The 12,331-nt window shown below is 27.1% G+C and overlaps 1 pseudogene; it reads right to left on the bottom strand.

Annotated features, from left to right (window-relative positions):
* Positions 1-11,279: 11,279 nt before the first annotated feature.
* LOC150027953 (uncharacterized) lies at positions 11,280-12,165 on the bottom strand (annotated as a pseudogene).
* Positions 12,166-12,331: the final 166 nt, after the last annotated feature.

Raw genomic sequence — 12,331 nt, 5'->3', positions numbered from 1 at the left:
ATTACTAGATTAACTTGTTATTTAAATCAATTATCTAAGGTTCTATATAAAAAAAACATAGATAATTTCCCTTACCTGAAATTTCTTATTCTGATGGAAATTCTACCTCAAATAGGGGAACCACTCCAAAATTTAGGAACCTGGAGCAAGTTATCCAAACATTACCAAATTTTAGTTTGAGCTTAATCAAGTTGAGAGAAACACTTTTCTCAACTGGACCCACTAAGATTGATGACTAAATCATAGAGAAAAATAGAGAACAATAGATCTTTAGAGTAAAAATGAATTTACTCTCTTTGGAAATCTGATCAGGTAGAAATGTAGTCTGACTCCTTAGAGAAATTGAAGAAAGAAGGGAGAAAAAGCATGAGGTGAGATAATACAAATTTAAAATCTAAAATGTTAGTAGCTAAAATCTTGATAACTAATTTAGATACCAATTTAGAAATTATTTTATAAATTTTGTTAATAACATAAACCACTTTATATACCAATAATTTTTTAGTCTTTAAAATAGTATCTAATTTAGTCAATATAGTGATTACTTATTTTTTGTCTCTAAATTTGGTTGTTATTTAATGATTTTCTTGTAATGTTAAAATTAATTGCTATTTAATAATTTTCTTGTAGTGTTTTAAAAAGATCATGTGTCAAATATATCTTGTTGTAGATGTTGAATTTATATATATATATATATATATATATATATATATATATATAAATGCTATAAAATTGTCAAGAAAACCCGTACAAAAAGTAACTTGTAAAACAAATCTATAGAATTATCAATTTTATGAATTATTTTTATGGTATTAAGAATGATTTGTGTATTTGTATATTGATATTCCATACTCTGTATTTATTATTTTTTAATATTCTGAAAATATATTTACATTTTGTATATATAAATAAAGTATTGTATTAGTGGGAAGCTTTGAAAATTTTTGGTTGGTAAAAATTTAAAAATAATTTGGGGAATCAAAAGTTTGAAATAGAATTTTGAAAAATCAAAATATAATTTATATATATATATATAAATATATATACTTTAAAATAGTTTAGACAGACAAATTTGGGAAAGTCATGAGCCTTTTTAATCCCTTAGAAAAACCGGTCGCTCTCTACTACTTTATAAAGGGATATGAAAATATTTTATTATCTATTTTTTATTTTATGTCTATTTTAAGATTATATTTTATGTCTATTTTAAGATTATATTTTATATTTTCGTAATTGGTTTTTGATTTTGGAAATAATACATAATTCAAGTGAGAGGGTTTTGAATATAGATAGTGAGTTTATGGGTTTGTTGAGAGTGAGAAAGTTAGAAGCAAAGTTTCATATTGTTGGGAAAAGATAAGGAGGAGACGAATTCTTAACAGTTTTAGCAATGATCACATACTGCCATATGATATGAGAAGGAAACAACTTTACACAATTGAAAACATTGTCTCCAAAACTAAAACTCCTTATCCCTTTGAACTGCACCGACCAAAATTGAAGTAAAGACAATCCAACGCGTTAGTAGCATAAAAGCACCTCAATTCTTTCTAATATAATGCACCAAATTCATGCTTTCATTTCAGATGTAGTTTTTGTTTCCATGTCTTTCAAATCAATTTTTCTTATTACTTACTATGTGGGATCTTAAATACATTTTTTCAGTTAAGGAATAGTCATCTCAAAAGTGTGAATTTTTTATAAACTCTTGATTAATTAAAGTGTGTGAAATTATGATAAGTTTTTAATGCATCTAATCTCTTTTTAGAAACTGAATTTATATTTAAGTGTTTAATTTAAATATATATATATATATATATAGATTATTTATAATTAATATATGTAAAATCTCTAATTAATTCATTCACTTTGTATAACCCATGATAATCCATGGAGGAACTCTTCTAAGTAAGTTTAGAATAAATAAATAAAGTTTTTCTAAATCAAAATTAATTTGTATATAAATTAAAAATAAATTTAAATGAATTCGTATATTAATTAATTTTAACCTATGAAAAACAAAATTTCTAATAAATAGTTACATGAAGTTAGGGATAATAAATGAATTTGTCTATGTGAATATTGTTTGAACTGATTTCAACTATCTCTATATTGACTGGGTATAAGTATGAATGAAGATAATATTCAAATTTTTAAAATGGGTATAGGTGTGGAGATGAGGATGTATATATCCACCTTGTTTCCATACTTATTTCAATATCCAACTTCGGCCTTATACTTATCTCCGTTTTAAATTACTAAAACACCTTTAATTTATTAGGTAACATAAAATTTTATATTAACTTTTTTTTGTCTTTAGTTTGATAACTTATTTGAAAGTGATACATTTGATAATTTTTACTATTTTTTACAATTATTTGTCCATTATCTAATTGTTATTTGATACTCTCATTTGATATTTATATATTTAATTTCTTTCTTGCTATTTGATATTGGAGAAAAGAAAATATCTATCTTTTGATATTTTTTTATAAAAAAACTTTCATGTTATGCATTACTATGCAACTTGACATCTCAGCTATACTAGCATCTCAGTTAGTCTGACACCTCAAGTAACAACAATCATATGCCATCACATGAAAAAAATATTATTAAAAAAAGAAAAAAGAAATAAAATATGGGGGGATTGTGCCAAAATCCATATGTTAACAAAAATGAAACATAGGCAGACTATACTTATTCATAAAGAATTCTAAGAACAGATTAGACGAATGAAAAGATTCTCTTTGAATAGATCCTAAATTAGCGAAGTTATCAGCACATGCATTCCCTTCACGAAAAATATGAGTAACCTTAAACCTGATTTTTTTTCACAGTAATTAAGACAAGTATTCCATTGATTCCGAAGCATCCAACGAATATTTATCGTAAACGCAACACAAACCAAAGCATGATCACATTCCAACCAGACATTAGTAAGCCCCATCTTTTGAGCTTCCTCCATAACATGTATAACCCCATAAAACTCAGCAACTAGAACAGTCTAAACTTCTAGGAACGCAGAGAAAACTCCAATAAATTCTTCCATACTTTCACAAAAAATACCTCAACAAGTAGCAAGATCAGACTGGGTTAAAATTAACACTAATGGGGTCTATCTTTTGATATTGAAACTTAATAATATCATCTTTTCTTTATAGTAATTTTAATTCTTTTATTAAATATTATTTAATTAATATTTAGAACAATAAAAAATAGATACAAATTGGAAACATGTGTACTCATCTCCATGAGTATTAGACAAAAAAAATTCATACTCATTAAATATGGAGATGTGAATAAAAATAAATTTTGATAATATCCTTTCAAATAATGATTTTTCTCGAAGTGGACTAGTAATCAACAACTAATAAACAAGAAGCATCCTAGACTCTTAGATCATATACGAAAATGTCGCACTAATTCGAAAAGTAAAGCAGTGAGGCCCAAGAAGAAGAGTGAATTACGAACTTACCAATAGAATGGATCACGTGGGCCGTGTGAATAAAGTTCAGACTACGTCTGTAGTCAATTATTTTACTATTATTTGTGACAAAACAAATTTAAAAATTTAAGGTTATAAAATCTATTTTCAAATTTTCCATACTTCAGATAAGGTTGCGCATACATTTCTAATAACAAATAACTACAATATCACTAAAATCAAAATTAGATTCTTAAATTTAAATTTTGAAAAAAAAAATATAAATTTCATATAAATCCATGTGTACACACTGATCTTTTTACTATCCAAAGCATAGATAAATTAACATAAAGTAAAATATGCACAACAACATATTTATTAAATTATTATAGATAGTTTGAAATTTAATTAAAAATTTATTTATCAATTGGAAGAATATAGTAATAATGATGTTAATTAAATATTAAAAGTAATAGTTAGAATTATTTTTAGCATATTAATAGTTAATGATATGTATCTTTACCATTACCAATTATATACAAAAATATTTTCCTTTAACTTTTTTTTTATAGTTAGATGAAAATTGAATGTATATTAGAATTTGTATTGGACATGAATGTTTGGGACCTTGACTCAGGTAGGGGTGAACCATAAAAGGTAATTAAGATTAACGATAAAGAAATATTTTATCTATTGTGATATTATATTGAAGATGAAAAATATAATTGTTATTGTTTAAATCTGTTATCATATTATTTTAAAAATAAAGAGATATTTTATCTCTTGTAATAATATGCAAGTTATATATATATATATATATTATAATATTATTTTAAAGATAAAAAATATAATTGTTATTGTTTAAATTTATTATCATATTATATATTATTGGATGATAATGCCATATCATATGAGAAGGAAACAATTTACACATTTGAAAACATTTTCTCCAAAACTAAAACTCCTTATCCCTTTGAACTGCACCGACCAAAATTGAAGTAAAGACAAAAAATTGTAGTTTTTGTTTCCATGTCTTTCAAATGAATCTTTCTTATTGCTTACTATGTGTGATCTTAAATACATTTGTTCAGTTAAGGAATAGTCATCTCAAAAGTGTGAACTTTTTATAAACTCTTGATTAATTAAAGTGTGTGAAATTATGATAAGTTTTTAATGCATCTAATACATTTTTAGTAACTGAATTTATATTTAAGTGTTTAATTTAATTATTTATAAAATCGACTTATAACATTAAATTTTCATATGTATATTATTTATCATTAATATATGTAAAATCTCTAATTAATTGATTCACTTTGTATAACCCATGGAGGAACTCTTTTAACTAAGTTTAGAAGAAATAAATAAAGTATTTCTAAATCAAAATTAACTTGTATATAAATTAAAAATAAATTTAAATAAATTAGTATATTAACTAATTTTAACCTATGAAAAACAAATTTTTTATGTGGATATTGTTTGAACTAGTTTTGACAAAAATCTCTATATTGACTAGGAATAAGTATGAATATAGGTAATATTCAATTTTTTAAAATGAGTATGAGTGTGGAGATGAGGATGTACATATCCACCTTGTTTTCATACTTCTCTCAATATCCAACTTCAGCCTTATACTTATCTCCGTTTTAAATTACTAAAACACCTTTAATTTATTAGGTAACCTAAAATTTCATATTAATTTATTTTTGTCTTTAGTTTGGTAACTTATTTGTAGGTGATACATTTGATAATTTTTACTCTTTTTTATAATTATTTGTCCATTATCTATTGTTATTTGATTGATACTCTCATTTGATATTTATATAATTAAAATTTCTTTCTTGATATTTGATATTGGAGAAAAGAAAATATCTATATATTTGAATTTTTTTTTTGTCATGTTATGCAACTTGACATCTAAGTTAGGCTGACATCTCAAGTAACAACAATCATTTGCCATCACATGATAAAAAATATTATTAAAAAAAGAAAAAAGAAAGAAAATACAAAAATATGGGGAAATAGGCCAAAACCCATATGTTAACAAAAACGATACATAAGTAGATTATACCTATTCATAAAGAATTCTAAGAACAGACTAGATGGAAGCCTATTATACCAATGAAAAGATTCTTTATGAATAAATAATAAATTAATCAACTTATCAGCACATGCATTCCTTTCACAAAGAATATGAGTAACCATAAACCTGATTTTCCCACAGTAATTAAGACAAGTATTCCATCGATTTTGAAGCATCCAAGGAACATTTGTCATAAACGCTACACAAACCAAAGCAGGATCATATTCCAACCAAACATTAGTAAGCCCCATCTTTTGAGCTTCCTCCATAGCATGTATAACCTCATAAAACTCAGCAACTAGAACCGTCTAAACTTCAAGGAACACAGAGAAAACTCCAATACATTCTCCCATACTTCCACGAAAAATACCTCCAAAAGTAGCAAGAACAGGCTGGATTAAAAAAATATTGATGGGGTTTATCTTTTGATATTGAAAATTAATAATATGATCTTTTCTTTAAAGTAATTTTAATTCTTTTATAAAATATTATTTAATTAATATTTAGAACAATAAAAACTAGATACAAATTGGATACATGTGTACTCATCTCCATGAGTATGAGACAAAAAAATTCATACTCATTAAATATGAAGATGCGAATAAAAATAAATTTTGATAATATCCTTTCAAACAATGATTTTTCTCGAAGTGGACTTGTAATCAACGACTAATAAACAAGAAGCATCCTAGGCTGTCAGATCAAATACAAAAATGTCGCACTAATTCGGAAAGTTAAGCAGTGAGACCCAAGGAGAAGAGCGAATTACGAACTTACCAATAGAATGGGTCACGTGGGCCGTGTGAATAAATTTCAGACTACATCTGTAGTCAATTATTTTACTATTATTTTTGACAAAACAAAGTTAAAAATTTAAGGTTCTCAAATTTGTTCTCAAATTTTCCATGCTTCACATAAGGTTGCAAATTCATTTCTAATAACAAATAACTACAATATCACTAAAATAAAAAATGGAAAATTTAGATTCTTAAATTTAAATTTTGAAAAAAAAAAATTTCATATAAATCCAGGTGTTATTACACACTAATCTTTTTACTATCCAAAGCATAGATAAATTAACATGAAGTAAGTAACTCCTAAAGATGCACAACAACATATTTATTAAATTATTATAGATAGTTTGAAATTTAATTAAAAATTTATTTATCAATTGGAAGAATATAGCAATAATGATGTTAATTAAATATTAAAAGTAATAGTTAGAATTATTTTTATCATTAATAATTAATGATATTTATATTTACCATTATCAATGATATACAAAAATATTTTCCTTTAACTTTTTTTTTATAATTAAGTGAAAATTAAATGTATATTAGAATTTGTATTGGATAGGAATGCTTGGACCTCAACCCAAGTAGGGGTCGGCCATGTAGGGGTTGACCCAGGAAAGGTAATTAAGATAAAAGATAAAGAAATATTTTATGTGATATTATTCTAAAGATGAAAGATATAATTGTTATTGTTTAAATCTGTTATCATATTATTCTAAAGATAAAGAGATATTTTATCTCTTTTGATAATATGCTAGTTAGTTATATATATTTTATCTATTGTGATATTATTCTAAAGATGAAAGATATAATTGCTATTGTTTAAATCTATTATCATATTATTCTGAAGATAAAGAGATATTTGATCTCTTGTGATAATATGCAAGTTAATTATATATATTTTATCTGTTGTGATATTATTTTGAAGATGAAAGATATAATTGTTATTGTTTAAATCTGTTATCAATTATTATGAAGATAAAGAAATATTTTATCTCTTGTGATAACGTACAAATTAGTTATAAATATTTTATCTGTTGTGATATTACTCTGAAAGATATAATTGTTATTGTTTAAATATGTTATCATATTATTCTAATGATAAAGAGATATTTTATCTCTTATAATAATAATATACAAGTTAATTATATATATTTTATATGTGATATTATTCTGAAGATGAAAAATATAACTGTTATTATTTAAATCTCCTGTTATTGTTTAAATCTCCTATTATGCTGATAAAGAGATATTATGCTATGCTGATAAAGAGATATTATGCTGATAAAGAGATAGAAGACTGCCATATCATATCAGAAAGAAATAACTTTACACAATTGAAAACATTGTCTCCAAAACTAAAACTCCTTATCCCTTTGAACTGCACCGACCAAAATTGAAGTAAAGACAATCCAACGCGTTAGTAGCATAAAAACACCTCTATTCTTTCTAATATAATGCACCAAATTCCTGCTTTCATTTCAGATGTAGTTTTTGTTTCCATGTCTTTCAAATCAATTTTTCTTATTACTTACTATGTGGGATCTTAAATACATTTTTTTCAGTTAAGGAATAGTCATCTCAAAAGTGTGAATTTTTGATAAACTCTTGCTTAATTAAAGTGTGTGAAATTATGACAAGTTTTTAATGCATTTAATATATTTTTTTAGTAACTGAATTTATATTTAAGTGTTTAATTTAATTATTTATAAAATCACGACTTATAACAATAAATTTTCACACACACACATATATATAGATATTATTTATCATTAATACATGCAAACTCTCTAATTAATTGATTCACTTTGTATAACCCATGGAGGAACTCTTCTAAGTTTCGAAGAAATAAATAAAGTATTTCTAAATCAAAATTAACTTGTATATAAATTAAAAATAAATTTAAATAAATTAGTATATTAATGAATTTTAACCCATGAATTTTTTTTTCTAAAAAATAGTTACATGAAGTTAGGGATAATAAATGAATTTGTCTATGTGGATATTGTTTGAATTGATTTTGATAAAAAAATCTCTATATTGACTAGGTAGGTATGAGTATGAATATAGGTAATATTCAATTTTTTAAAATGGGTATGGGTGTGGAGATGAGGATGTACATATCCACCTTGTTCCCATACTTTCTCGATAACCAACTTCGGTCTTATATTTATCAACGTTTTAAATTACTAAAACATTTTTAATTTATTAGGTAACCTAAAATTTTATATTAACTTCTTTTTGTCTTTAGTTTGGTAAAACTAATTTGTAGGTGATACATTTGATAATTTTTACTCTTTTTTACAATTATTTGTTCATTATCTAATTGTTATTTGATACTCTTATTTGGTATTTATACAATTTTAATTTATTTTTTTAATATTTTATATTGAAGAAAAGAGAATGTCTATCTTTTGATATTGAAACTTAATTATATCATGTTTTCTTTACAATAATTTTAATTCTTTTATAAAATATTATTTAATTAATATTTAGAACAACAAAAAATAGATACAAATTGGATACATGATTGGATACATGTGTACTCATTCCGATGAGTAAGAGACAAATAATTCATACTTATTAAATATGAGATTTGAATAAAAATAAATTTTGATAATATCCTTTCAAACAATGATTTTGCTCGAAGTGGACTTGTAATCAACGACAAATAAACAAGAAGCATCCTAGGTTGTTAGATCAAGTACGAAAATGTCGCACTAATTCGGAAAGTTAAGCAGTGAGGCCCAAGGAGAAGAGTGAATTAAGAGACTCAATTTCTCATATAACACTATTTACACTTTTATTTCTCCATCTAACACCCTTTTGTTTTTATTTTCCTATTTAGCATCATTTTGTTTTTATCTTCCTATCTAGCACCATTTCAAAAGTAAAAAAATAAAAATAAATGCATTAAAAAAATAAATGTTTTTAATGTTTAAAATAGTTATTAATGAATAAAGAAATAAGTATTTACAAAATAATAAAAAAATTATTAAATTAAAAATGTTTAGTTTATTTTTTTTAACAATAAAGAATATAAAAAATTAAACCCTACAACAACATAAAATTTGAATCTATAAATATAAATTAATATTTTTTTTTATTATTATTGATGATATAATCATGTTAATTTCAAGTAAAAAATACAAGACATAATTATAAAAAATCAAAGTCAAATCGTATTAATTAGTAGTAGACACACAAATAATATTGAAGTGTCTCCCCTAAATGCAAAATCCTAAGAAAAAAACCAATGCAAATACTATACTTAATGCTTAAAAATGAGAAGAAAAAAAATTATAAAAATAAATAAATATAGAACATAAAAACAGCAACAATAAAAATAAAAAAAATAAATAGAAATAAATAAAGAGTGACATAAAAAAATAATAATAACTAAAAACAGAGAAGATATAAAATAAAGGCAAAACAAAATAAGATAAAGATAAAAGATATAAAAAATAAAAAAAATCTAAACAAGATAAAGATAAGAGATATAAGACAATACTAAATAAGTATGTCACACCCAACATCTTTGATTTCTCCATCTTTCCTTTTATATTACACACCCAACATTTTGTTTGTTGTCAACAAATTGCTTCATTATATGTTATTGTTCACTATGATGGATTAATAAAAGAATGTCCCATTGAAGGATGTTCATTCAGTTCTATGACACCAAAAGTTGTTGCTATCAAAAGGGAAATGACCCTACAAAGAATGAAAGAAGTCATCCTCAGAAAACTGCATAGGGAAGCAGGAGAAAGGGTCACAACAATTCACTTCTGCTACCTGACTAGACTTGATGGAGGGGTAAGTCATTACACCGCCATCGAGATGACTGAGGATGATGATGTTGAGGCGCTCTTTGGCATCTACGACTCCATTCAACTACAAACCAGACCCGAAGTGTACGTCACATTTGAGAGGTTTGCATCTTCATCAACACAATGTCAACCCATAAACTCCTCTCCTTCACTAAACATTCATTTTGAGCCATCACAAGAAGTTCAACCTTCATACCACCACCTATCACAACTATTGTCCCATGAAGCACCACACCCTTTCTCTTTAGATATGAATGAACCCAACCATCAACATCTTGGGGAATGGGAAAAAGACATGCAGTCATATACCCAACTATTAAGTGGCTCATATATCAGCCTAGGCGAACACAAAAATCAACAACTCCATCTAGAACCACCACAAGAGCATGGGGTTGTTTATCTTCCCGATGAAGTTTTCGATCCTTTTAGTGAGGATGAAGACGAAATACTTGCAGCTGTTGATGATGAGGACCCATAAGAACCACATGCACACCATACAAACAATCAACAACATGAACATAACTCATCCTATGTCCCACCGAAGCATTTTTTGCACTTTCCACTTGAACCACCTATGTATGACCCAAAATTCTGTAATGCCTTTGATCGCAACATAGTAGTGTATCCCCTAAGGACACTTTTTGTTGGGCAACGGTTCAACACCAAGAAAGAAGCTCAAGATGCCATCAATCGTTTCCACATTATCAATCATTGCACGTACAAGGTGTCATCATCAAATCAATCAAGGCTCCTAGTTCAATGTAACATGATGATTGCGCATGAAGGTGTAAAATGATTTTGCGAAACAAGAATCAATTGTGGGAAATTATGAAGTTGGAAGGTGTTCACACTCGTGTATCCGCTATGATCTCACAATACCACAATAAGTTGGGGCATCAAATGATTGCACAAAGCATTCATGAAATCATCCAAGCTAACCCTTCCACACCAGTGTCAACAATAATAGCACACTGAACTCATCCTTGGGCGTATACAGTCACATATAAAAAGGCATGGCTAGGAAAACAACTGGCCATAGAAAATGTATATGGCAATTGGGAAGAGTCATACAAAAAATTGCCAACACTCCTAAATGCAATGCAACTTTACGTTCCTGGGTTTATTTGAAAAATAAAGACCCAACCTGCTTATGAAGGAAACCAATTGGACGCGAACCACATCATCTTCGAAAGGGTATTTTGGACATATCTTCGTAGGTTTCGCATGAAAAAGAACCAAACATCAGCAATTTCACCCTCTACGATGGCGAAGACAATTGGTAATATGTTGTTCCGGCCACCTCGTGCAACTGCAACCAATAACGTTCCTCTATATTTCCCATACAAGAAAGTTCCATCAACGTGAACCACCGACTTGCAAAATTTAAAACCATGGTTTGAATGTCCAAAATACCCTCTTGAAGATGATGTGGTCCGCGTCTAATTGGTTTCCTTCATAAGCAGGTTGGGTCTTTATTTTCCAAATAAACCCAGGAACGTAAAGTTGCATTGCATTTAGGAGTGTTGGCAATTTTTGGTATGACTCTTCCCAATTACTATATACATTTTCTATGCCTAGTTGTTTTCCTAGCCATGCCTTTTTATATGTGACTGTATACTCCAAGGATGACTTCATGTGCACTATTATGGTTGACACTGGCGTGGAAGGGTTAGCTTGGATGATTTCATGAATGCTTCGTGCAATCATTCGATGCCCTAACTTATTGTGGTCTTGTGAAATCGTAGGGGATACACAAGTATGAACACCTTCCAACTTCATAATTTCCCACAATTGATTCTTGCTTCGCAAAATCACTCTACACCTCCATGCACAATCATCATGAACACATTGAACTAGGAGCCTTGATTGATTTGATGATGACACCTTGTATGTATAATGATTGATAATGTGGAAAGAATTGATGACATCTTGAGCTTCTTCCTTGGTGTTGAATTTTTGCCCAACAAAAAGCGTTCCTGGAGGATACACTACTGTGTCTCGATCAAAGGTATTACAAAATGTTGGGTCATACATAGGTGGTTCAGGTGGAAAGTGCAAAAAATGCTCCGGTGGGACATATGATGAGTTATGTTGATGGAAACCGTCCAGCCTCAAAACTTTCGGCCAAGAAGATAGACGAAGATCGAGCTTTAATGAAGAGTTTGTAAAGTCTTTTTCTTCTTCTTAGCCTTGTAAAAAT

Source organism: Phaseolus vulgaris, chromosome 4 (assembly GCF_051622355.1).
Source record: "Phaseolus vulgaris cultivar YP4 chromosome 4, ASM5162235v1, whole genome shotgun sequence".
NCBI lineage: Eukaryota > Viridiplantae > Streptophyta > Magnoliopsida > Fabales > Fabaceae > Phaseolus > Phaseolus vulgaris.
The sequence above is the reverse complement of the archived record's forward strand: the minus strand, read 5'-3'. Positions and strand labels throughout refer to the sequence as shown.